Source organism: Orbicella franksi, chromosome 1 (assembly GCF_964199315.1).
Source record: "Orbicella franksi chromosome 1, jaOrbFran1.1, whole genome shotgun sequence".
Lineage (NCBI taxonomy): Eukaryota > Metazoa > Cnidaria > Anthozoa > Scleractinia > Merulinidae > Orbicella > Orbicella franksi.
In genome coordinates this window covers 21108022-21134812 of record NC_138145.1, presented here as the reverse complement: position 1 = coordinate 21134812, position 26791 = coordinate 21108022, and the positions used below count along the sequence as shown (strand labels likewise).

At 38.5% G+C, this 26791-nt stretch overlaps 1 protein-coding gene across 4 annotated transcripts in view; it reads right to left on the bottom strand.

Moving 5' to 3' along the window:
* The window catches only part of LOC145496420 (TNF receptor-associated factor 2-like), a 52514-nt gene extending 26066 nt beyond the window's left edge, over window positions 1-26448 (bottom strand). The window contains exons 1-2 of one of the 4 annotated variants that reach the window (XM_081476091.1): window positions 25890-26448; window positions 23883-24763 (exon numbers count right to left, since the gene is read on the bottom strand). The gene's annotated coding sequence lies outside the window, so the exon portion shown is untranslated. Of the gene's footprint in view, window positions 1-23882 lie in introns of all 4 variants that reach the window. The other 3 variants (XM_081476100.1, XM_081476070.1, XM_081476086.1) reach the window with 3 other exon arrangements.
* Window positions 26449-26791: the final 343 nt, after the last annotated feature.

Sequence of the window (26791 nt, the reverse complement as noted above, 5' to 3'; positions counted from 1 at the left end):
CCTGTATACAGGTTTTGCAAGGATTTTGAAGACTGGTTGGATTTAAAGTGTAATTTGCGCGAAATGGTTAAGGTACTACATGTAAGTCGGGACCGTTTTATTCACACTCACTTTGCGCCGACGTGTGGTGCTTGTTCATTGAGATTATGTTTCGCAACGCGTCCAAGAAACTTTGATAAGAATTTGTCTTTAAAGACTGGCGTTTTGGCGTTTCTATCACCTTTCTGACTTTCTGCGCCTTTTGGAACGGGTGAAATAAATTTTCTGTACCTGTCGTTTGCTGTCAAAATAAAACATTTGTTACATTTGTTCATTTCATTCACAAGATATTTCTGTATCATTAAAGATTGTTTAAGCCGACATTCATATAATGGTGGCGTTTGCGAAGGGAGTAGAAATCGAAAATATTGTGATTTGTTGGCCGCAGTGAACGCTAGAAATACTGAAAACATTCAAGACCGCTCAATATGTTCGGTTCATTGACAATTTTTCCTTGCTTGAGGTCTTTTTTGTTTGCATCGATTAAATGTTGATAGTACAAGGAAATTTTCAAGACCGTTTCCTTGTACATGTATGCACATGTAACTAAATATTTTAAAATGCCCAAACACCTGTATTGTTTTACAAGAAACCGCTTCCACTTATGGAATGTGGTCAAGTTTCACTTCTTTTGATGCTGAAGACATTCAACATTTCAGAGAGGCAGTAATCAACTCGTCAATGAAACCCACTAGTTTATTTTGTTTACTCAGTCATTTGAAGCTTTTCGATTTCTATTTCCCTATCTTACATGTGCATTGTATCAACTTATATAAATAATTGACTGTTGTTGTTTTTCCTTTCATTTAATTTAATTCAGATGAGCTTTGCTCAATCACTACAAAATAATTTTTACATTGCAATCATACATGTACATATCACATGCTTTGAATCAATATGAAATTAATTATGATCCCCTTAGTAATAATATTGTATCATCCTCCCTTCTGTAAGATTCTTACTTAACTTGTAACCACTTTATTACAAGACATTATAGCACCTGATGGCAATAAATTATATATATGTAATTATATGTATTTATTTTTTTTCCTGTGATAAATTAGCTAGCAAGTGGGTTTGTTTATGCCACTGTGTCTCTGAATTGGCTTACTGTCGTCTACAAACCATTGGTAATATATCTTCGCTGCATCTAACTCAGATACTAGACACAAAAGCATGTATTAAAGAACAGATACATTTCTTACAAATTAATATTTATTACATTTAGTTCATCACTTAAGTTCTACAACATTGCTCTTCTCCAGTGAGAAATTTTGTGCAAAGTCTGAAGTTGTAAGTTGCAAAAACAAGTTCTGTCAGTAGTTGCGAATCACTTAAAATCAGGCTTTGGTACAGTAAACTGAATGGCAGAAAGCGAGGAAATTAGAAATTGTCTCAAATACACAAGTGATAAAAGAGGTAAAGTTGACTGAAATCTACAGACTCCTTTTTTTTAGGTTTAGGGTTAAGGTTAGGCCTAAGGGACAAGGTGGGAGGTGCGGTGGCCTTGTGGTTAGTGCGCTCAGCAATGGATCGAGCGGTCCGTGTTCGAGCCCTGGTCAAGGACATTGTGTTGTGTTTTTGGGCAAGACACTTTTACTCTCACAGTGCCTCTCTCCACAAAGGTGTACATATGGGTACTGGTGAATTTAATCCTGGGGGTAACTCTGTGATCAACTAGCATCCTATCCAGGGGGTAGTAGAAATACTCCTAGTCGGTTCATGCTACAGAAACCAAGATAAGCCTGGCCTGATGGGCCACTTGGCTCTATGCAGACTTTACCTTTCACTTAGGGACAAGGTACTGCATCAAGTGGGGGAAGGGACAGTGGAGTCAACCTCCCACTTCCCATACCCTGTTCTCCCACTTCCCATACCTCTATCTCTTGACTCCCACCCTTGTTCGTCCTGCTCCTGTCCCCTGTAAATTAGGAGACTCAAAACACATCCTAGTCATTTAGCTGCACAGTCCTTAGGCATTTCCTTTTCTTTTTTTCCTTCGTTTTCAGCCTGGCTACTCTTACCCACGTCTTTCAAGTGAATGACCTATGACGTAACCACTGTCAAAGGGTTTCATTTTGAGCCTCATTTTGAGCCCAAGGGTGAATTTTTCTTTGCCCATCGGCCTAGAAGTCTCTAAAGACACTAAATGAAAGTCAAGTAGTTGCCATATGGAGAGCACCGGTCAGTGTTCTCTCAGTTGGTGTTTTTACAGCATTGATGTTGTGGAAATCATCCATGGACAGTATCTAAAAGGACTTTTGCTGAGCCAGAATAGAAAAAAATGTACAATAGAAGAAGTTTTCTATTGGGAAATCCAGATAATAGTAATATGTAAACAAATATTAATTTTAGAAAGTTATACAGAGTCTCAGGCTCTAAGGTAATGTGGTCAGAAATTGTCTGGGAGGCCTTATAATCAGAAGATTGTTGTGTGAATACAGGGGGGATAGCCTATTTAGAACTAAAAATGAAATTCATTTATTGAGTTTTAACTGGACGTTGTCATTACCCAGATTTTATGGTATTTTTATTGTCTTACAATAACATATGCATGTATTTTTAATTATCCTTTAAACAGCTTTGTATTCCATGTCTTCTGCCATCTTTAGATAATCAGATGTCATGTACTTCTTGTGGCTTTTTCTAATAGCTAAATAGCTTTTTTTTCTAAACTCTAATAGCTATGCAACTAGTTTAAAATAATTTTCACACTTTAGAGGCGCTATAGGCAAAATACAGAACTGCAACAATTCGAAATTATGACAAGAAACAAAGAAACAATAATAAACATGAAAATTTAAAATTTTATTTTCGCCATCCTCAAGCTTCCTGAAGTACAGTATGATTAAAATTGGATATTTTATGATAAAACATACCTTGGTGAATTCTTCCTCGAGTTGAGGCCAGATTTTGAACCCTTTTGAGGATTCAGTCCTACACTTGTTACACCAACGTGTCCAAGATTTATACGAAGTACTGCTTCGATTTCGGCCAACTTGGTCTATAATTCGGTGATACCGAGTGAGGACAGGATGACCGTGTTTACTTACGTGAGTGCCCCCAATCGAACATGAGCATGTCTTCCCGACGAATGTGATCGAAATGCCGTTTACATACCGATTCATACGGTTAAAGCCCATCAATTCAACAAACTTGAGAAGTTGATTTCCTCAGAACACCGTTACAGCAACACAAAAGCTGCCTAGTTTTAGCCTTAGTGCACATTGTAACGTAAATTGCCACTGGCTCGCCGCTTACGAGCATGAATTCTCACGAAACAACAACAATTTCACACCGTGTGCAAGTTCAGTTTGGCTTTGGCACAATATATAATATTAACTGAGAACTATCCAACAAATGAGCGGAGTTTAAAAGCTAAGTTTACAGTGTGCGCTCTAAGTTTTGTATCTTTTTGACTGTCGATAAGGCTCGCTGCGAAGATAATGTAAAAGTTGCAGGCATTTTGTAGTTTTGTTAGGGTGTACCGCTGACCAGCAAAATACTGTATCGCGCCCCAAAAAACGTATATCCGCGGTGTCGTCCTGAGGCAGTCTGTCACTCTGCTTTATACTGCGTGATGCACGTGCTCTCACGGTGAGTGGCGTTGATTTCCTCCTCCTACCGCTTTGTTTTCCACTGCCTTTTACTTTTGATGGACGGTGAGTCGCATTGGAATAAAACATTGTTCATGGTCCCCCCTTGCCGGAGGGTGTTTTTTTTTCCTTCCTGGTAATTAGACCGGAAACGGGCGTGGTCTATTTAAAGACCCTTTTATTTTTAAAAAAATCATTGGTACATGTGGTGAGTCGAAACTTTAATTAATGCATGGATTCATTTGATATCAACTAGACTTTTCATTTCTTGAATAATTAGCTAGTGTTGACCTGCTTAAAACGGGGAATCCCCGAACTAATTGTCTATATTGTAAACAGTCACAAACTGCATAGTACTAAAGCAGCCATAAAGTTAACGGTTGGTACATGTGGTGAGTCGAAACTTGTTTGAAGAATTGGTAAGAACATTTTGCCATAGGTGCTTAGAGATAGCTGTTCATTGTTGAGTGTGTAATGCATGCAGTGTATGGACCTGATTACATCATATATCATCTTTTCTTTATCTCAGTACTCCGGAGCCAAAGAGCTATGACGTGAACTTGATTTAGAGCTTGGGAAGAGTCTTGTGTATGCTGACATAACTTAACTTTAAGCAAGCATTACACAAAACTGCCTGAAACAAGACGTTCAGGGAGTCTAGAGTTAAAATGCGCTCGTTAATGACGTGAACGGGTTGTACGCTTACATGAGCAGGTTATGAAAAGAACAGCGTTTTCTTTCCGGAAAGTCATCACTGCTATATGGCAGCCCGGAAATGTGCGAACTGTGCTCAAGTTTCTCAAAACAACTGAATGTATGACATCATCGTACCAATTTTAACCCTTGTTTTCTATTTTCGGTCTGGCAACCAATCGTCGAGCTTCATTTTCATAAGAACTTGAAATCAAATGACTACCTCGTGACACTAAACTAATTGAACACTCGAAGTGACTGTAGCATGTCAGACGCAAATTCCATATTTCTTCATATATGTTTCTGACGTCAGGTACTACACAGATGTTAACCAAGCTAGCGGAATATCGCTGGCCGTCGTGGAGAATAGAGTTTTACCATTTTTGATCTAAATTCCTAGGATGAGACTCACCGGACCGAAGAGGCATTGTCCGTGTGATCAGAAAAGTATGCAAAACGGTCGAAAACGCTGCGCACAATCCAAGTGCAATTACTGAAGTCATACATGAGTGCTATTACTAGGCTATTAATAACAATAATAATAAGCTTCATTTATCCATCTTTAAAAGAAACATATACAATGGATTTACGATTGTGCGGTGAACTGAGCGAAAGAAAAACAACGTTCAATTGAGTTAACGTAGACATCCTATTCCCACTACACTTGAGAATTCAGATGTGTTACCACCGAAATTTGCTGCAAATATATTAGTACACTGTGCTATTTTGTGTACGTTTATCATCGCCGAAAATCTGTGCTAGAATTATAGACTAGTCCTAGGTTGCTGGATCTTATGCAGACTGTCAAATGATTTGCTATTTATTTTATTTTACGGTGTAAAGCTAGCAAAATGAACTCTTACCGTTGTGCTAATAATTGCAACATTGAGTAATTAAGGTTTATATTGCCCATCTTAAACATGTAACTTGACTTTTAAATGAGTACGTGAGGTTGTGCAAAGTTTTACGTTAACGGCGACAGCCTCATCAACCGGACATGGATGGCGGAAACAATATATCCGCAGGACGTAAATTTATTTAGGCCATGTATGTATGTATGATACTGCTACATGACTCGTGTCTCCACCAACCGGCTTGGCCATCATCAAGAGAAAGAAATATTTACCTGGCGTAAACCAAGACATTAACAATGACTAAAGCAGTGAAAAATTTATGTACATAACAATTGTGTTTATACATACTTTACGTTGTTGTTACCATCCAATAAAAAGGAAAGGTAAAACACGAAACTAAAACAAAAGGAAATAATGAAACACGACGGCATACAAAGAGCAAAATTCCTACAACAATTTGCATCTAACGTCAGTGTTTCTTCCTCATTTACTGTTTACTAAATGTATTTATGGCGATGTTGTTGAAGTAAGTTTTTCAGTTTATTCAGGGATTTTGACATTCCTGTCGATGTCCTGCTTGGTGTTGCGTCTTTCCCCTTAACTACCATCAAGTCATTGGCATCCTCGGAGCGCTGAACTGACTTTCTCTCTGGGAAAAGAAATCATAACCCTCATATTAAGAAACTGGTACGTTTTTTTTTCTCTTGGAAGGCGGCTACAGTCATTCGGCCCACACGGAAGCTCAACAATTGCGGTTATGCTTAAGCCTGGGTCGCACTAGAGCTAATTTTGTTCGTATGAGTAATAAATCTGTCAACAAGTGGCGTAAAATAAGTGCGACCCCCAGTTTCAAAAGCTTGTCAAATTTTTGCGTATCGCCAAAATCTCGCCAATCTTCAAAGAAGCCGAATTACTGCCTTGGAGGTTTCCAAATCTTGGCAAAGCAAACAATTTTTTTTTTTTTGACTATTTAACTGTCTTATTTTTTAAAACATGTCTGGATAAAATTACGACGAGAAAATAACTTTGACGGCTAGTCCAGTTTTTGTCGCGTGCGATGGCGGTCCATCTGACGCTTTTTACAGTGATTTCATTGCAAAACGAGGAATTTGAGCGGCGTTTTTATTTAAATTCTTATGAATCGTACCCTGAATCCGGTTATTGGCAGCAATTTGAAGAGATAGTTTCAGCGAGACAATCTTCTTCGCTCGCAAGTGGCGCAAGCAACAACACAAACTCAAGCTGAGCAAAATCTGCTCGTCCAATTATGGGCCGAAAATCACGAGTTGCTGTAGAACGGAGAGTCAAGAACATGCAGCGTGGAGAAAAATCTACGAAGAGTTAAACTCTCGCATGGAATCTAATACAATACTTAATTGAGAAACATAGATCTTGTGACGCATATTTCAATCAGTAACGTTGTGGTTCCAACATGTTGGTGTAATGCGCCACTGCCAAAATTTGGAACTGGCGAAATTTTTGCCAATTTTTTTCCTCGCCAAAAATTGGAAATATTTGAATTCGCTCTAGTGCGACCAGGTTACTGAAGCCCTGGGATTCTATGTTGTAGTGTAAGCTAAGTTTGTTTGAAATAGGTCCGTTTATCTCAGTATTTTAACACAATGTTACAGTGTCGCCGCGTTCGAGTTCAACTATAAAACAATATGGACAGTGGTGTAAAATCATTTAAATGCTGCTATCATAAAGTTGTTGATCGTGTACTTCGAACAGTCTGTAGGTTCTATTTAGAAAAAGATTTCATGCGAAGACCCCATCAACCGAAATTAACTTCAGGACAGAAGAGAAAAAAATATCAAAAAAATGATATTTAGCTTCACCAGTTCAAAACATTAATCCTACAGAAAATATATCTGCAGATCAAAAATATTTCATAACACATTGCATTATCAAATTTATACCCTTACCTTCACAACAAAAATGTTCCAAAGGTCTTCGCCGCTCGGCATCAGTCATAATGCAGTAGTAAAAACACCAAAGCAACGATAAAATCCACTTGACCATTACAAACAGGCATCGATATACTTTTCTGTAGCTGTCGCGAGTAAATAAGAGCATTTTCTTAGACTGGTCTGAAGTGAAAGTTTCCTCGGCGTTTTCTTTCTGAAAAGTGGCCCGTGTTCATCTAACTCACTGGATGAGTCTGGGGCAGTCTGTCGCTGCTTTATATTTCCTGATACACGTCCTCTTTTCGGATTTTGCAGCATTGACCTGCCACGCTTAAAGACGGCGGGGAATCCCCGAAAAGACTTTTTAACTGCTATTTGACAGCCCAGAGATGTAACAATTGGCGTTTCTCAAAACGACTGAATTGATGACATCATCGTACAATTTAAGTCAATGTTTTCTATTTGCGGTTCGGTAACCAATCATTGAGCATCATTTTTGTAAGAATTTGACCTCAAATGAGTAACTTGTGACACTAAACGAATTCGAACATGTTGTTGTTTGAATACTCGAAGTGAATATATCATATCAGTCACGTATTCCTTGTTTCTTCATGTATGTTACTGACATCAAGTACTACACAGATTATAACCAAGCTAGCGGAAAAGTAATTTATGAATATCGCCATCGTCGAAATGGGAGTTTTCCCTTTTTTGATTTGAATTTCTGGGCTGAGACTCACCGGACCGAAAGAATTTTCGATGTTTACAGAACTGTATGCAAAACGGTCGAAAACGCTGCGCTCAATCCAAGTGCAATTACTGAAGTCATACATGAGTACTAAGCGACTGCACGGTGAACTGAGACCAAAGAAAAACAACGTTCAATTGAGTAAAAGTAGAAAACCTTTTCCCATTACTCAGGAATTGATTTGTTACCATCGGAAATTGCAGCAAATTTATAAGTGCACTGTGTTATTTTGTAGATGTTTACGACCGCCAAAAATTGTTTTTAGACTTAAAGACTAGTGCTGTGCACCAGTCTTATGGTCGTAGCCGATTATGCACAGTCTAATAAGTGATTTGCTATACATTCCAATTTACAGTGTTAAACTAGAAAACGAACTCTTACCCACTGTGCTGCATTAACTCTAACATCAATTAACTCTGCATACTCTAAATCTAAAAATAATAATTACGTGTGCAAATTTTTGAGTTTTACTAGAAGCGATCATGTTGCACGGTTTTGCTCCTATACATACAGTGTATTGTTACCATCCATAAGGAACACAAAAGACTTAAACGAACAAAGAGATAATGAGACATGCTATTCATAAAGTTAGTTTAAAGCAATTTGCAGCTCACGTCGGTGTTTGTCTTAAACCAGCATCAAGTCATCATCATTATCATCCTCTGTGCACTGAACTGGCATTCTCTGTGGAAAAAGAAATCATAACCTACGTGTTAACAAAATACGTTTTCATTGAAACTAAGAAAAACAGCCTAGGGTTCTCAAGCAAGAAGAGTTGTTTTATATGGCGTTACATGACTAGATCTAGATCATTTTTCTTTATGTAATTCAAGAATCCCGTGGTCTCAAATGTGATAAACACCGCGTAATTGGGTGATGGCATTTGAAAGGCGGTTTTTACACGGCCAGGAAATAATGGCACTTGTCTCGTCTTCTGGTGCTCACACACTTAGAAGAGAAAGTAATAAGAAAACCTATAGCTGATCAGTACAAACCATCAGTTACTCACCTTCGTAACAATAATTTTCAACAGGTCTTCTCTTTTCCTCGTCATCCCTCGTGGCACGCAAGTAAAACCACCAGAAAAATGAAAAACACCACTTCACCGGCCATTCTAGACATGCATCGATGCATTTTTCCGTGGCTGTAGCTAAACAATTTTCCGAAAAGGCTTCTGATCTCTGGAAGTGCACAGTTTTGCCAACTAAGTCGTCTTTTTAATCAGTGTGAACACTTCAAATTGCGTACTCGTCTTCACCAAATTGGATGTGATGATAGAGTAATAAGACGGTTACTCTCAAGACCACAAGAACGCGAGCCTTGTGCGGGTCGGCTTCAGCAGTACAGATCCCCTACAATATCCAATACTTAGCCTCGAGCTGCATTTTTCAGTCATACAGCCCTTGACCCAATTGAATATAACGTGGGTGACACTTCCATTAAAAGCAACCGAATGTATGACATCATTACCGTGAATGGCGGCCAATCTCTAGCATCATTTTTATACAGAAATTGACCACAAATGCGAGACTTGTGACACTGAACTAATTCGGAGATACTGTTATTTACTGTTAAAAAAAAGTGAATATTGTGTTAGACGCGTATTTCGTGTTTACCGGGGTCTGACCTCAAGGGGAACCTCAAGTACTACACGGACGTTAAACAAGCGTAAAAGAACTTACAGTATATTATGAATATCGCCAGTCTATAGATAAAGTTTTTCCTTTATTTAAACTGCCTTTCTAGGCTGAGACTCCCCGAAGCGAACATGATTGGCGAGGTGTTACAGAAAGTTTTGGAAAACGGTCCAACACGACATCAGTGATATTACTACCACCGGAAATTGCAGCAAATTGATAAGTGTACTGTGTTATTTTGTGGATGTTTATGATCGCCGCCGGAAAATTTATATTGGAATTAAAGACTTGCGCATCAGTCTAAAGGTCGTAGCCGATCATGCACAGTCTCATAAGTGATTTTCTATTCATTTTATTTTACAGTCTCTACAGGGTTAAGCTAGAAAACGAACTCTTACCCGCTGTGCTGCTATTATTTGTTTGTACTGACTCACTGGAGTAACGTTTATTCAGCCTACTCTAAATCTGTAACTTGATTTTAAAATGATTACGTGTGCAAATCTTTAAGGTTTACTAGTGGCGACAGCCTCACCAAACGGACAGCATCGTTAACATGAAATTTCTTTCAGTTCCAGATCCTGTTGCGCAATTTTGCGCTTAGATATCGTTAGACTTGTTAGCATCCATATGAAGAACAAGATAAAACACAGAACTTCGACGAACAAAGAAATGAAGCATGGCACACTAAGAGTTACGTGGATGCATCCAATAATGATCAACGAACGATTTGATTTGAATATCGGGACAACCTGCGGCATAACTTGCTCCGCACGGATGCCAGTAGTATCATGTCAAGTGTAAATAATTCATTTTTGTACTTTAAAAGTAAAGTAAATTCTAAATCAGAGAAAGAATCTGGCGCTGATTAAAACCTGTCATAAATTTCAGGTGCATAAACTTGGCTTTGGAAATAATTAGATCGTGGAATTAACTTTTGCTATTATTTGCGAGGTAAATAATTCCAGTGTACATTATTACAGAACTAGACCTACTATTTCTTTGTTGTATTTCTTCGATTGCAGTTGAGCCGGTGTTTGTAGATAACTCTTTCTTGGTTTTAGGGTTATTCAAATTGCACACCAGCAACTCCCTTTAATAAAAGAAACGATGTAATGTTGCAGTCTGATTTCATCAACTTTCATATTTTTTTTTCAGTTTTGCAAGGTCAACGAATTTGCTCATGATTAATTCTCGGCGATGATTGCACCCTCATCAGAGACATACTGAACTAATTTAAAATGACTTACAATGTATCTATCTATGTCGTGCGAATAATTTTGTCAAATATACAGCTGCTGCTGTAATATAACAACTTGCTAAATTATATGAACGTCTAAGTTTAAGTGGCATGCTTGGGACTAGGTAGATGTAGCTAATCACATTGACCGCTCTAAAAATTCAACATTTAACTCTTTTAACATTTTAACATAAACGTTTTTCCGATCCCCCAATGTCGTCAGATCGGACATTTTGACACTAGATCTTTCAGTTTCAAAGTTGAACGTCCGAGGGGAATGCCCCCGTTTATTGCGCATAATCTCTTTTTACTGCGCGAAGCAATAGGTTTAATCTTTTTTCTTTCAGTTTCTTCCCCAACCCTTCCATTACAGGGGTGCTTTGCATTCATCCAAAATTTCCAGAAATTTCAGAACGGGAGGTACTAGTTCAAAACTTTCATGGGAAAGTATCTACGAAAACAGTGATGTCGAATGTCCGAAATGCGAACCATTGAACAAACATTCCGGAAGCAAAATCGACAAACCGAATAGAACGAAAATTTCCGGGAAAAAATGTTTAAAGTTTGGGTGAGGTTGTCCTCTTCTGCGGATAGAAATTCTGGGAAAATGTTCCATTCCGGTGCAGTTGATGGGAAAATGTTGTTCTAGTCACCACTGGAAATTTTCCAATATTATACCCGGGAGTCTTCGTGGAATGGAAAGTATCTCGGGCTTTCGCCCGGGGGAGGAGGAGGGGGTGGTACTCCCAGCAAAATCGGGTGGGGTGTGTGGCCCGCCTCCCAAAACCCTTACCCTATTTATGACCAAAATCTGCGATATTTCCTACCCTATTTATGATCTGACCAAAAATTCGAAACCCTATTTATGACCTAACCCTTAAATCAAAACCCTGTCTCAGACCTGCGTTATAATAAGTTTCCTAGTTCAGACCAATGTTAAATTACCGAAAACATAATTTGTGAGGGGCTTTTGATGATTTTCTTTCCGATAATGACGAAAAAGTGGCTTCTTTTTAAAAACATACCCATATCCTGGCTAGAGTGCAAAACCCATACCCTATTTATGACCAAAATGGCCAAAATCAGCTAAAATCGATACCCTATTTATGACCAAAACAGCTGAAAAACCATACCCTTCGGGGCCGCACATACCTGTATAGCCCATATAAGGGAGTACCCCCCCCCGGGGCTTTCGAAAACGAAGCATCTTCATGTACCAATGGAGGGTATCAAGTTGTTACCTGTCGGCACTCCCCCGTCGGCTTTTACAAACAACGATGCTCTTGGGTTATGACGTAAAATTGATATTGCTAAATGCTCCACGTTATTGAAAAGAAAACAGTGTACACAAAGGTTAATTTTGTCTGTTCTCTGTTATTAATAATACATTGCCAAAGCATAAATATGACTGATTAAAAAGGCTGAAAGTTCAGTCCATTGCATTTAAAGCCCTGCGTTTACGTCTTCCTATTCAATAGGGCTGGTTGATATTGTGTCAAGAATAATAATATCAGTAAAATGCGCATCGATAAAACAAAAGATGCGTGCTCAAGCAAAAAACACTTACAGCACACAAGCAGCTTGAGTCTTCATGTTCACTGTTTTTTTCCTGCACGTTTTGCATTTAATTAATATCTTCCTTGAGTATTTGACTAACCTTTTGTGTCAGTATGTTAATAGCACGTTATTGTAAAACGCAAAAATTATACTTTTCGACATCTTACTTAAAAGCAAGATGTTGACAAAATAGCCAATACAACCGCAGGCAAATTAGAATACATCGGGACGGAATATTCCGCTTGAAAGCGGAAGTTTAAAACTACTTGTCAAGCAACCGACTGAATTTCGTCGAAGCCGTTTTCAAATTCGGTTATATCACTTCGTAAACGATTGCAAACAGCTGTTTTTTCTTATAATGACTTAAGCCCTAATATCTATATTGGGATCCCATGAAGAACGTTAACTTTGTTTTTCTTATGCAGTGGTTCTAGTGAAAACAACGTAATAGGAACGAGTGTGGTCACTTTTTACAGTGTTCCTCTGTTTACCCTTGTTCATTATTATGCTTACGTCTTAGCTGCTGTACTCACTGGGTTATGCTTATATTGCAAGTAAAAACGTGCACCAGAAACCGATTTTGAACCAGAATGCGCTAGTCAACCATTGGTAAAGGCTGTGTTTTTAACTGGAGGTAGTACGGACAGGTTCAAGATAACAGAAGTATGCTCCTTGCTTTACTTTAAGTTGCACGGATCGGACTTGATGCAGCGATGCTCTGGTATAAAGACATTTCGACTTCCCCAGTTTTGCAAAATCCTGCAGATAGCCCGACCAAAGACCGACAAAATCATCGAGTTCCGTACGGAAATGGTTTCGATAATTGGGGAATCCGCAAAATCCTATTTTAAGTGCAAGGAGTGGGGGGGGGGGGGGGGGGGGCATACACAGACATTTGCTATAGGCATCTTGCTGTTGTGGACACTTGACTTGTTTCGGGATCAAACGATAACCAATGATAACGAAAGCATGGGTGAGACGAATCAGTTACCCTATATAGAATTTGTACTGGTAAACATGAAGGAAATTAAGGCATCAATTCTTCGGGCACTAATGTTCAGTCTATGTACTTACATTTGCTTCATTATTCAAAAGCCGGCTATTTTTGTTCACGTCCATGCCATTTTTATTACTCATGCGCAGTATGGTGCATGAGTTATAAAATGGGCTCCGTTTCTCCGTGTTGGTGTCACATTTGTGCATGCAAATTTATGCATGCATACATCTACCACGCTCTTTGGAGCTCCGTGCGCCACATTGGATTCTTCAAGAAAGTGCCGTTTTCTCGCAAACGCCGCTGCTTTTTCCCCAATTTGATACGGTGTGAAAGCACCCATCAATACTTTAGTTCGTTGTGAAGATTCTGAACTGGCATGTGAGCATGCATGAACAGCAAGAAAGTGTTTCTGGAGAGGTAAGCCACTGTTTATGTAGATCGCCATCTGACAATATGACAAGTCTCAAATTTATTAGGGTTTTGGAGATTCAAGGACATATTACGAAAACTCATTTACTAAGAACGTGCTCTGTATACTTAATCCTTTGGTCAAAAAATGCTTCCTGTTCGTGTAAATGGACGTGTTCAACAAAACGGGCAGGTAATAGGCCACGACGATATATCAATATTCTAGCATGTGCCTGTATATATATGCAGTTATGAAATGATAGCCAAATTCCACTCTGTTGTTCATAACGGTTCGACATACGTAGGCTTGGGAAGACCCCCGATCAAGTTTTTAATTTTCTTTATTAAACCAGTATCAAGTCATCATCATCATCATTCTCTGTGCACTGAACTGGCATTCTCTCTGGGAAAAGAAGTCATAAACTAGATATTAATAAAGTACGTTTTCACTGAAATTCGAAAAAACGGCTTTGGGTTCTCAAGCAAGAAAAGGTGTCTTTTACGGCTTTACATGACTAGATTCTTTTTTTCTTCATGTATTCAAATAGAATCCTTTGTTATTAACTGTGATGAGCATCGTGTAGGTGGGTGATGGCATTTGAAAGGCGGTTCAGTTTCACACGGCTGGGAAATGAGTATAACTGCACGTCTCGTCCTCTGGTGCTCACACTCGTAGAATAGCGTAAGAGAACCTATAGCTGACCAGTTCAAACCATCAGTTAAAAAAAAAAAGAAATGGTTTTATTCAGTTACTCACCTCCGTCATAACAAGAATTTTCAACAGGTCTTCTCTTTTCCTCGTCATCTCTCGTGGCACGCAGGTAAAACCACCAGAAAAATGACAAACACCACTTCACCATTCTAGACATGCATCGATGCATTTTTCCGTGGCTGTAGGTAAACGTTTTTCTAAAACGGCTTCTCTGGAAGGGCACAGTTTCGCCAACTAAATCGTCGTTTTAATCAGTGTGAACACTACAAATTGCGTTCTCGTCTTCACCAAATTGGATGTGATGGTAGAGTAATAAGACGGTCACTCTCAAGACCACAAGAGCGCAAGCTTTGGCCAGGTTGGCTAGCGAGCTGCTTTATTCATACAGCCCTTGACCCAATTGAATATAACGAGAGTGACACTTCCATTAATAGCAACCCGATGTATGACTGATTAAGAAAGCTGAAAATTCAGTCCATTGCATTTAAAGCCCTGTGTTTCCGTCTTCGTATTCAATAGGTTTGTTTGATATTGTGCCAAGAGTAATAATATCAGCAAAATACGCATCGATAATTCAAAATGTGCTTGCTCAAGCAAAAAAACAACAAAAAAAAACCTGCCAATGCAACGCACAAGCAGCTTGAGGCTTTATGTTCACTGTTTTGTTCTTGCACATTTTGCATTTAATTAATGTCTTCCCTTGGGTAGTTGACTTACCTTTTGTGTCAGTCTGTTAATAGCACGTTATTGTACAAAGCAAAATTCATACTTTTCGAAATCTTCTTTAAAAGCAAGATGTTGAAAAAATAGCTGATGAAATTGCAGCCAAATTAGAATACATCGGGACGGTAAATTCCGCTTGAAAGCGGAAGTTTAAAACTCCCTGTCAAGCAACCGACTGAATTTCGTCAAAGTCGTTTTCAAATTCGATTATATCACTTCGTGAACGATTGCAATCCTCTGTTTTTTTCTAAAACGACTTAAGCCCTTATATCTATCCCGGGATACCAGGAAGAACGCAGACTTTGTTTTTATTATACAGTGGTTCTAGTTATAAGAACGAGTGTGGTCATTTTTTACAGTGTTTATCCGTTTACCCTTGTTCATTCTTATGCTTTCGTCCTAGCTGCTGTACTCACTGTTCAGATTTTGAACTAAAATGCACTAGTCAACCTTTGGTAGTAGTATAAAAGGGCAGCTTTCTTGGCAATAGAACATGCGTTATTAATATAAGTTATTATATTACGTACAGGAAACATAAAAATATTTTATCCCAATAACAAGCATTAAATAATCTTTATTGACTCATACTCAGATTAATTGCAGGAGAAGTATTATATTGATTACAGGTTGATTAGAGAAAATAACAAGGAAAGTAATTGAAGCCCAGCTGATAAGGTAACTGTAACGTTCTTTCAAGTTAGCTCCTGATAATGATTTAGAGTTAGTTTCATTGCAAAACAGCAGCAAGGAAGAAAATGGCGAATTAAAAATCTATGCTTATTTAGATCAGATATCCAAACGCCGTCACGGTCATGATTTCCTTTGTTTAAACTTAATGAATTATTAACAAGTTTTATAAAGTTGAAGAAGATGGTTCAAAAAATGAAAAAAACAACAAAAGCAAAACATGTTAAGAGTGCCAGCCTGTAAAAATCAGACAAATTCTTAATATCGCGGCAAGGGTTGAAAATTCGATTTCGCGCATATTTTCATGGTAGATAGGCTAGGGCAAAATATCCTTTTATTTCAAAGAAATATGCAAATTACCAAATTCCGTTAAAATTGTCATTTAACGCACCATTTTATTACACAAGTTTGAGAGCCTCGCATGCAAAACCACATCATTCTTCCGTCTTTAAAACACTCAAATATTTTTGTGCAATGTTTAAATGTGTACTGGGTTGATTTTAGGGAATGTTGCGTTGTCTTTTTGGGTGCAAAATAATTAAATTTCGAAGACATGTATTTCATTCACTTAAAAGTACTTCGTGAATATAATTAATTTTCACCATGTGCGAAACCTTCAAATGGATCAAGCTTCTGGTGGTTGAATTGCAGAAGGATGGTCTACAGGTTCCTGTAAAAATTTCTTTGGGCAAATGATTGTGAGCGACGCGAGAGCTTTTCAAAGTACGTCAAAATTGCAAATATTTGACCATCCGTCGTCAAATTTCAATTTACGTGTTAGACGTATATTTTAGCATGTGCCACACGACTTGACCCATAACAAGTTGAAATAGACACAGAGTTGATTATTTCGAAATGTTGTAACCTTATTTGTTGTAAAAGGCAGGTACAAAACCGATTTGACGTGTTTCTAGTCGATCTCTCACCATTCGTCGCACATAAAGCAGAAGTTCGCTTTTGTTTACACAAGGTTAACGTCCGATGTACATCGCTTACTGTCAACCTATTATTGGTCGAATACTATGAATCTGTGACCATCTTTCTGCGCTTATGAACATCACTGCATCTAAGTCTAAAACGGCTGAGTCATTTGTAGATAGTTGCTTGCTTTACGCTTCGCCAAAATATTGCGTTTGATCGATTGCTGACCATTGCTGATAAGCGTGTCGGCGCAGCACAATCTTACAGCGGTTATTTGTTCGTCACGCAATGCTGTCACGGCATATGCTGCACATTTTGATCTATTTTGTATAGAGTACTCTCGGGATAACTGAAACAATTTAATCATTGTTCATCTGTTTGTTCATATATATAATAATATGTGTATATTTATATAATCGCGTTCTGTAGTGTACGTGGCGTCGGTCCACATCACGTCTCTTGTACGTTCTGACGTTTCAGACAACAGCTGATAAAGCTAGTGCCTGTACTCACTAGAATTTTAAGAAAATCGCCATAAGCAAATTATAGATCAATGAAGCAAGAACTAGCTGCAATAAAAATAGGGAATCACAACGAGTCTAATTCGTGAGAAAAACAGACTAAATTTAATTAGTAATTACGGGAGTAAATAGCCCTGGCCATGCCATTTTATTTGGCGTATTTTGTTTGCTTAGTGGCGAGGCATTGGTATGTTGTTGTCAATACAGTCCAAAATTATCGTCAGTAAAATATTATAAATAAAACACCTATTGACCGGTTACTCCGCGGCCACCATTTGGCCATTCCGATAACTGATAAGGGTTTTATTATTGTCTTTACCCCTATTAAGCGGCCACCCAAAATTTAAGAACTTTGTTTTGGAAAGGGCGATGGCAGATAAGAGTCTGAAATTGAAGGTGCATGACGAGTGATAATTCAAACACACGTCTATCATGATTGTCTTGAATGTTCACCAAGTAATTTATAGCCCGACAGTGAAAAATTAAATATTCAAGGTACACCAACCTCTATTTAAGCGGCTAGCCCCATTAAGCGGTCACCACCCATTTCCCCGAGGGTAGCCCACTGTATTACATGTAAACCAAAAATAATTGCATAGCGCGAAAAGACCTAGGTATGAGTTTAGCGTTACAGTATTACGCAGGGCATGTAGGTAGCGGTGGTCGAGTAAAAGATAACAACAAGGGCAATGGTAAACTATTCATTCTTTTCATTTCTTAATTCAATCTCTTCCTACTCAACACGATTGTGTGCTCCCAGTGATTCCAAGCCTTACGGAGCCTTACGTATTAGGATAGAAATTGTCCTACCCCTACCCCCTAAAATGGGATGACAACATTGCGTGACGAACAAGGAACCGCTGCAAGCAAAAACCATGATGATCAAACGTAATATTTTGGTGTAGTGCAAAGCAAGCAACTATCTACAAATGACTCAGCCGTTTTAGACTCAGATGCAGTGGTGATCATATGTGTCGAAAGAGGGTCACAGATTCATGGTATTCGACCGTTAAATAAGTTGACAGTTGGCGATGTACATGGGACGTTATTTAAACAAAAGCAAACTTCTGCTTTATGTGCGACGAATGGTAGGAGAAACACGTCAAATCGGTTTTGCACCTGCCTTTTACAGCAAATGAGGTTAGAACGTTTCGAAATTATCAGCTCTGTGTCTATTTCAATTTAACATAGGTCAAATCATGTGGCGCATGCTAAAATATACGTCTAACCCATAAATTGAAATTTGACGACGGATGGTCAAATATTTGCAATTTTGACGTACTTTGAAAAGCTCTCGCGTCGCTCACAATCATTTGCCCAAAGAAATTTTTACAGGAACCTGTAGACCATCCTTCTGCAATTCAACCACCAGAAGCTTGATCCATTTGAAGGTTTCGCACATGGTGAAAATTAATTATATTCACGAAGTACTTTTAAGTGAATGAAATACATGTCTTCGAAATTTAATTATTTTGCACCCAAAAAGACAACGCAACATTCCCTAAAATCAACCCAGTACACATTTAAACATTGCACAAAAATATTTGAGTGTTTTAAAGACGGAAGAATGATGTGGTTTTGCATGCGAGGCTCTCAAACTTGTGTAATAAAATGGTGCGTTAAATGACGATTTTAACGGAATTTGGTAATTTGCATATTTCTTTGAAATAAAAGGATATTTTGCCAAAAAAAACTATCCAGTAGTTTTTGTCATGCCCTAGCCTATCTACCATGAAAATATGCGCGAAATCGAATTTTTGACCCTTGCCGAGTTATTTTCCATTTTTATGGACAGGGACTCTTAATAGAAAGTGAGATGCTTTTATACTGCATGGTTACAAGTTTGCGTTGATCATCCGTGTGCCATTGCTGCGTCTGCTTGATTAGGAGAATGCAGCTTCCGGTTTTAACCCGCCACGTGCAAATTACGTTAGTGTCACGGTAGATTTGACCTCCATTTTGTTTATCATTATTATTCTACTACATCAGACGAAACGAGCTTGGAAAGCATATCTATTTTAGGATTTCAGTCTACTGCCTGTATATATATTCAATTATGAAATGATTTCCAAATTCCACTCTGTTGTTCATAACGGTTCGACAAATGTAGGCTTGGGAAGACTCCCAACCAAGTTTTTAATTTTCTTAATTAAACCAGTATCAAGTCATCATCACCATCCTTTGTGCACGGAACTGGCATTCTCTCTGGGAAGAAAAATCATTAAATATTAATAAAGAACGTTTTCAATGAAATTCGAAGAAGCGGATTTGGGTTCTCAAGCAAGAAAAGGTGACTGTTACGGCGTAACATGACTAGATTCTTTTTTTCTTCATGTATTCATATAGAATCCTTCGTTATTAACTGTGATGAGCATCGTGTAGGTGGGTGATGGCATTTGAGAGGCGGTTCAGTTTCACACGGCTGGGAAATGAGTATAACTGCACGTCTCGTCCTCTGGTGTTCACACTCGTAGAATAGCGTAAGAGAACCTACAGCTGACCAGTTCAAACCATCAGTTAAAAAAAAAAAAAGAACGGTTTCATTCAGTTACTCACCTCCGTCATAACAAGAATTTTCAACAGGTCTTCTCTTTTCCTCGTCATCCCTCGTGGCACGCAGGTAAAACCACCAGAAAAATGACAAACACCACTTCACCATTCTAGACATGCATCGATGCATTTTTCCGTGGCTGTAGGTAAACGTTTTTCCAAAAAGGCTTCTCTGGAAGGGCACAGTTTCGCCAACTAAATCGTCGTTTTAATCAGTGTGAACACTACAAATTGCGTTCTCGTCTTCACCAAATTGGATGTGATGGTAGAGTAATAAGACGGTCACTCTCAAGACCACAAGAGCGCAAGCTTTGGCCAGGTTGGCTAGCGAGCTGCTTTATTCATACAGCCCTTGACCCAATTGAATATAACGAGAGTGACACTTCCATTAATAGCAACCCGATGTATGAAATCATTACCCAATGGCAGCCAATCATCGAACATCATTTTCATTCAGAAATCGACCTCAAATGCGAGACTTGTGACAAAGAACTAATTCGGAGATATTGTTATTTACTTAAGTGAATATCGTGTCAGTCGCGTATTCCGTGATTCTGCTTGTCTGATCACTGGGGTCTGACCTCAAGGGAACCCTCAAGTACTACACGGACGTTAAACAAGCGTAAAAGAATTTACAGTATATTATGGATATCGCCAGTCTATAGATAAAGTTTTTCCTTTATTTGAACTGCCTTTCTGGGCTGAGACTCGAACACGAACTCAGTCGAACACGACATCAGTGCTATTACTAGTCGATCGGGCAGTGAGCTGAGACCAAAGAAAACGGTCCGTAAAAATTCTCGTTACACAAAGGAATTGATTTTTCACCAACGGAAATTGCAGCAAATTTATAAGTGTACTGTGTAATTTTGTGGATGTTTATGATCGCCGAAACGTTATATTAGAATTAAAGACTTGTACATCAGTCTTAAGGTCGTAGCCGATCATGCACAGTCTCATATGTGATTTTCTATTCATTTTATTTTACGTACAGTCTTTACAACGTTAGAACACGAACTATTACCCGCTGTGCTGCTATTATTTGATTGTACTGACTCACTGGAGCAACGTATATTCAGCTTACTCTAAATCTGTAAGTTGATTTTAAAACCTGAAACTTGATTTTAAAATCTGTAACTTGATTTTAAAATGATTACGTTTGCAGCATTGCTAACATGAAATTTCTTTCAGTCCCAGATCATTTTGCGCAATTTTGCGTTTAGATATTGTTAGAGTTGTTGACTTGTGCATCAGTCTAAAGGTCGTAGGGGATCATGCACACTGGTTTCAGAAGTGGTTTTCTATTCATTTTATAAAACGAACTCTTACCCGCTGAGCTTTTGTTATCAGTTTGAACTGACGCACTGAAACAACGCTCATTCTACCTGCTCCAAATCTGTACGTGCGCAAATTTTTAAGGTTTACTAGTGGCGACAGCCTCACCAAACGTACAGCGATTGAACATGAAATTTCTTTCAGTCCCAGATCGTGTTGCGCAATTTTGCGCTTAGATATTGTTAGATTTGTTACCATCCATAAGGAAAACAAGATAAAACACAAAACTTCCACGAACAAAGAAATTAAATATGGGATACGAAGAGCTGCGTGGGTGCACCCAATAATGATCAAGGAACGACTTGATTTGAATATCGTGACAACCCGGCATAACTTGCTCTGCACGGATGTCAGTAGTAACATGTCAGTTGCAAATAATTCATTTTTGTACATTAAAAATATAGTAAATTCTAAATCAGAGAAAGAAACTGGCGCTGATTAAAACCTGTCATTAATTTCAGGTGCATAATCTTGGATTTGGAAGGAATTAACTTTTGCAATTATTTGCGAGGTAAATTATTCCAGTGTACACTTATTACAGAACTAGACCTACTATTTCTTTGTTGTATTTCCTCGATTGCAGTTGAGCTGGTGTTTGTAGATAACTCTCTCTTGGTTTCGGGGTTATTCAAATTGCACACTTGCAACTCCCTTTCATAAAAGAAACGATGTAACGTTGAAGAGTGATTTCGTCGACTTTTATCATTTTTTTTCAGTTTTGCAAAGTCGACGAATTTGCTCATGATTAATTCTCTGCAATGATTGCACCATCATCCGAGACATACTAAGCTATTTTAAAATGACTTACAATTTATCTATCTATGGCGTGCGAATAATTTTGTCAAATATACAGCTGCTGCTGTAATATAACAACTTGGTAAATTGTATGAACGTATAAGTTTAAGTAGCATGCTTGGAACTAGCTAGATGTAGCTAATCACATTGACCGCTACAACATTCAACATTTAACTTTTTTAACATTTTAACATAATAGTTTGTCCGATCCCCCAATGTCGTCAGATCGGACATTTTGACACGACAGATCTTTCCATTCCAAAGTTCTAAGTCTTAGGGGAATGTTTGTCGGGTGGAAAGTGATATGAAACCCCTGTTTACTGTGCATAATCTCTTTTTACTGCGCGAAGCAAGAGGGTTAATTTTTCCCTTTTAGTTGCCTCCCCAACCTTTGCATTACAGGATTGCTTTGCCGGCATTCATCCAAAAATTCCGGAAATTTCAAAACGAGAGGTACTACTTCAAAACTTTTCTGGGCAAGTATCTACGAGAACACGGTTATGTCGAGTGTCCGAAATGCGAACCATTCAACAAACATTCCGGAAACAAAATCGACAAATCGAACAGAACAAAAATTTCCGGGAAAAAATGTTTAAAGTTTGGGTATACCTTGTGAGGTTGTTCTCTTCTTCGGATAGAAACTCCGGGAAAATGTTCCATTCCGGTGCAGTTGATGGGAAAACTTTGTTCTATTCGCCACTGGAAATTTTCGAATATTACACGCGGGAGTCTTCGCCGAATGGAAAGTATCTCGGGCTTTCGAAACCGAAGCATCTTCATGTACCAATGGAGGGTATCAAGTTGTTACCAGCCGGTACTCCTCCGTCGGCTTTGACAAACAACGATGCTCTTTGTTATGACGTAAAATTGATATTGCTAAATGCTCCACATGTTATTGAAAAGAAGACAGTGTATGCAAATGGACTTCTGTCTGTTATTTGTTAACAATACATCGCCAGAACATAAATATGACTGATTAAAAAGGCTGAAAATTCAGTCCTTTGCATTTAAAGCGCTGTGTTTACGTCTTCCTATTCAGTAGGTTTGTTTGATATTGTGCCACAAGTAATAATATCAGTAAAATACGCATCGATAATGCAAAATGTGCGTGATCAAGCAAAAAAACACTTGCCAATACAACGCACAAGCAGCTTGAGGCTTCATGTTCACTGTTTTGTTCTTGCACATTCTGCATTCAATTAATATCTTCCCTTGAGTATTTGGTTTACCTTTGGTGTCTGTGTGTTAGTAGCACGTTATTGTAAAACGCAAAATTTATACATTTCAACATCTTCTTTAAAAGCAAGATGTTGCAAAAATAGCTGATGGAAATTAGAACACATCGGGACGCAATATTCCTCCTAAAAGCGGAAGTTTAAAACTACGACTTCCTGTCAAGCAACCGACTGACTTTCGTCGGAGTTTACCAATTCGGTTATAGACGTTATATCACTTAGTAAACGATTGCAAACCTCTGTTTTTTCTTAAAGTGACTTAAGCCCTAATATCTATCCCATGAAGAAAATTCACTTCGTTTTTATTATGCAGTGGCTCTCGTGAGGAAAACGTGATAAGAACGAGTCAGTGTTGTCTTTCCTCACGATACTCCTCCTCCATGTTTATCCTTATGTTTACGTCGTAACTGATGTACTCACTGGGTTATGTTCATGTATATAACACCAGAAAGCCACGAGAGATTTCTGATAACACTCATTATGTTGTATACCAGTAGGCGCTTGCCCGTGGAAGCAAGCATTTGCTCCTGGCATATTTATCATGAGGAAGTTTGTGGGGTGCCATATTTCCATGACTCTGCAACGGATTGTTACGAAACTTCGCAAATTTCATAAATTCGACAACGATAAACTGATCTGTTGAGGTTATTTTGTTTTGCTTTTGTTCATTTGGGTGTAGTACTACTAGTAGTACCGGGTAGGCTCAAGACAATTATATTCCTTACTTTACCTCTAACTGCACGGATCGGCCTTGGTCTTGCGACGTTCTGGTATAAAGACATTTCGACTCCAACATTTTTGCCACATTCTGTAGATAACCTGAACAAAGACCCACGGTTCGACAAAAAACACCGAGCACATCGAGGAAATGCGTTTTCAGTTCTCTGATATAGCCAAGAACTCGTTGATTCCTGTTTGTTTCTGATCCGGTGATTCGGGGAATCCCCGAGTCTCATGCAAAGTTAATTTTTTTCGGAACCAAATGACAGTGACAGTTGACCAAGTTCGTCCCAGTGTAATTCGGGCATCTCTTTTGTATTACATACGTCGACCTCTGCTGGAAGCGGATGTAGTCAATACAAACTCCCTGAACTGGTGATCATAACAAGTGCTACATGTAGCGATCGCTAGTTACATCGGTCTTGCCTTGGCTTTCCGAGAAAGAGAAATGATTCCGCCGACAAGATTAGTGCGGGTACGGTAATTGAACGAGAAATCAGTTACTCTGTACGGAACTTGTTATTGGCAAAAATTTTAAAGAAAGCAAAGGAATGCATTCAACGGGCACTTGTGCTCAATCTTACCTTACTTGCTTCATTATTTGAAGCATCGTTTTTAATGCGTCAAAAACTTAAACTATTCACAAAAATATAACTATCTAATATATAAAACTACTGTATTTATGTTTTGTGCGGCTATTTTCGTATCAATTCAGGCGCATTTATTTCTAGATTTATTAAAGTCAAAAATATATTAGGGTTTTTATTGTTGGCTTCTTACCTTGAAAGTCGAAAATTATGCAAGATTGGTCAGGAAGTTTCTTGTTGATTTGGGACCAGCCGGTTTGAACAGGTTACAGAACAAGGACAGAGCATCAGTTCTAGAACTAGACTACGGATATTAGAGAGAGAAAGCATTTCTGTAGAGCAATAAATAACGGTTGTTTGAAGAGGTGGGGGAATACTTTATTGTGTAACGCTGTAGCTCTGCAACTATGCTGAGAGGTCCTGAAACAATATCAGCAACGCTATTTAACCATGATGTAAGTGTGGGTCGACCCCACTGACAGCTACTGACGTAACTTGGCGATTACTGAAGGTGAGCGTTCAACATACCGTCACACTAAAAGCAATCTTAGCTACACAGGCCATGCTGTTGAGATGTTAAAACTCAGCCCTTGCTTACGATGGTCATAAACGATGTCACTGATGTGACACATCTTTGATATGTTTGACTAATTTACGGCAGCATGTAGCTTCCGGTTTTAACACACAATATGCAAATTACGTTAGTGTCACGGTAGATTTGACCTCCATTTTGTTTATCTTTATTATTTTACTACATCGGATGTAACGAGCGAAGCTGGAAAACATATCTATTTTAGGATCTCAGTGTACTGGATACATAAAGATGCAATCATGAAATGATTCCCGAATTCCAGCCTGCTGTTCATAACGGTTTGACATATGCGGGCATTTGAAGAGTCTGGGAAGACCTCGATCAAGTTTTGGCGGACAGCATTACCGCGCCAGATATGATAATGCCAACGTTAAGTCTGATTTATTCAAAAGATTGAAATAGACGAAAACCCAACAGCTGTGGTTATGCTTACTGAATCCTTGCGGCTCTATGGTGTAGGGCAAACTGATTTTGAGATAGGTCCCTTAATAGTAAATAAGTAAATTTCACGGTGTCGCCGCTTCGAGTTTCGATTCGAGTTGAAGTATAAAACAGTATTGACCGTGGTGTAAAATCATTTACAAGTTGCTATCATAAAAGTGGCCATCACGCCCTTCGGGCAATCTTTAGGTTCTTCTAGTTAGAGAAAGATTTCAAAAGATTGATCTACTGTCCTGCGTCAATAGCTGATCACTGCAATCGATAGTGATCACAACTGCCGTGCATACTATACATTGCATAACATGATTTTAAAATCAGGTTAGCTGAGGATGATGTAGTTCACTGTTTGATGAATTATTCAGATTTGTTCAGTATATCCATAAACTAAGGTCCTTACCTTAGAAATCCGTTATTGCTTTGTGTCTGGGTCTTTGTCGGTATATTCGGCTTCCGTAAGAGTATTTCACTTTGAATTTTGAATTTCACTTTGAATTTTGCGCGGTTTTTCATGGATCACTGCAGCCAATAGGAGTACGGATATCTTAACAGCCGTTAAAAAACGGTGGCGCCCAGCCGGCAAATAACCCGCGTGTAACCTAAGCCCGCGTGTGCTGCGAGGGGGATTCTCTCTTATATATAACATTTGTAATGAGCAAATTTCATAAAAAAATGTTTATGTGCGCACGATTACAATTTGATAACGATAAAAGAGGTAAAAAATCTTAATACATTTTTTTGTAATTGGATAATGAATACCTACGCCATTCGCACGTTACCGGTAATTACGCGCGCTTTTGGCTTCCTTCTTTAATGTGTGGGGAAAGCGCTACTGACTTTTTCGCTCAAAAGAAGTTCTGAAAAGACTTTTTTTGGATTTGGAAATTTGTTCTTGATATGATTAATTACTAACTGGACTCCCGCCCGTGTCGTACAATACAGGGAGTAATCTTGTTCTTAATTTAAGATGTTGACATTTCTCGCGCGATTATTACTCCCCTAATTGTATTCCACGAAATAATATAAACGACAACAAAGACAACAACAGTTTAGGCACTTCCTTGATAAAAGATGAAAGAAGGCAAAAATCCTAATACAATTTTTTAACAGGAAGCTGCGATAGAACTACTAAACAACAAAGGTGCGATATAACTGATTTTGAATGGTCAAGCATTCTACAGTTTGGTGTAGCGCAAGTAAGAGAACGATCACCGAGGATTGCCCTGGATTTAAAATTGGATTCGATTTTCATGGCATATAGAGGGAGATGCTGCTGTACAGGGTATGGTATTGGGTCTCGCT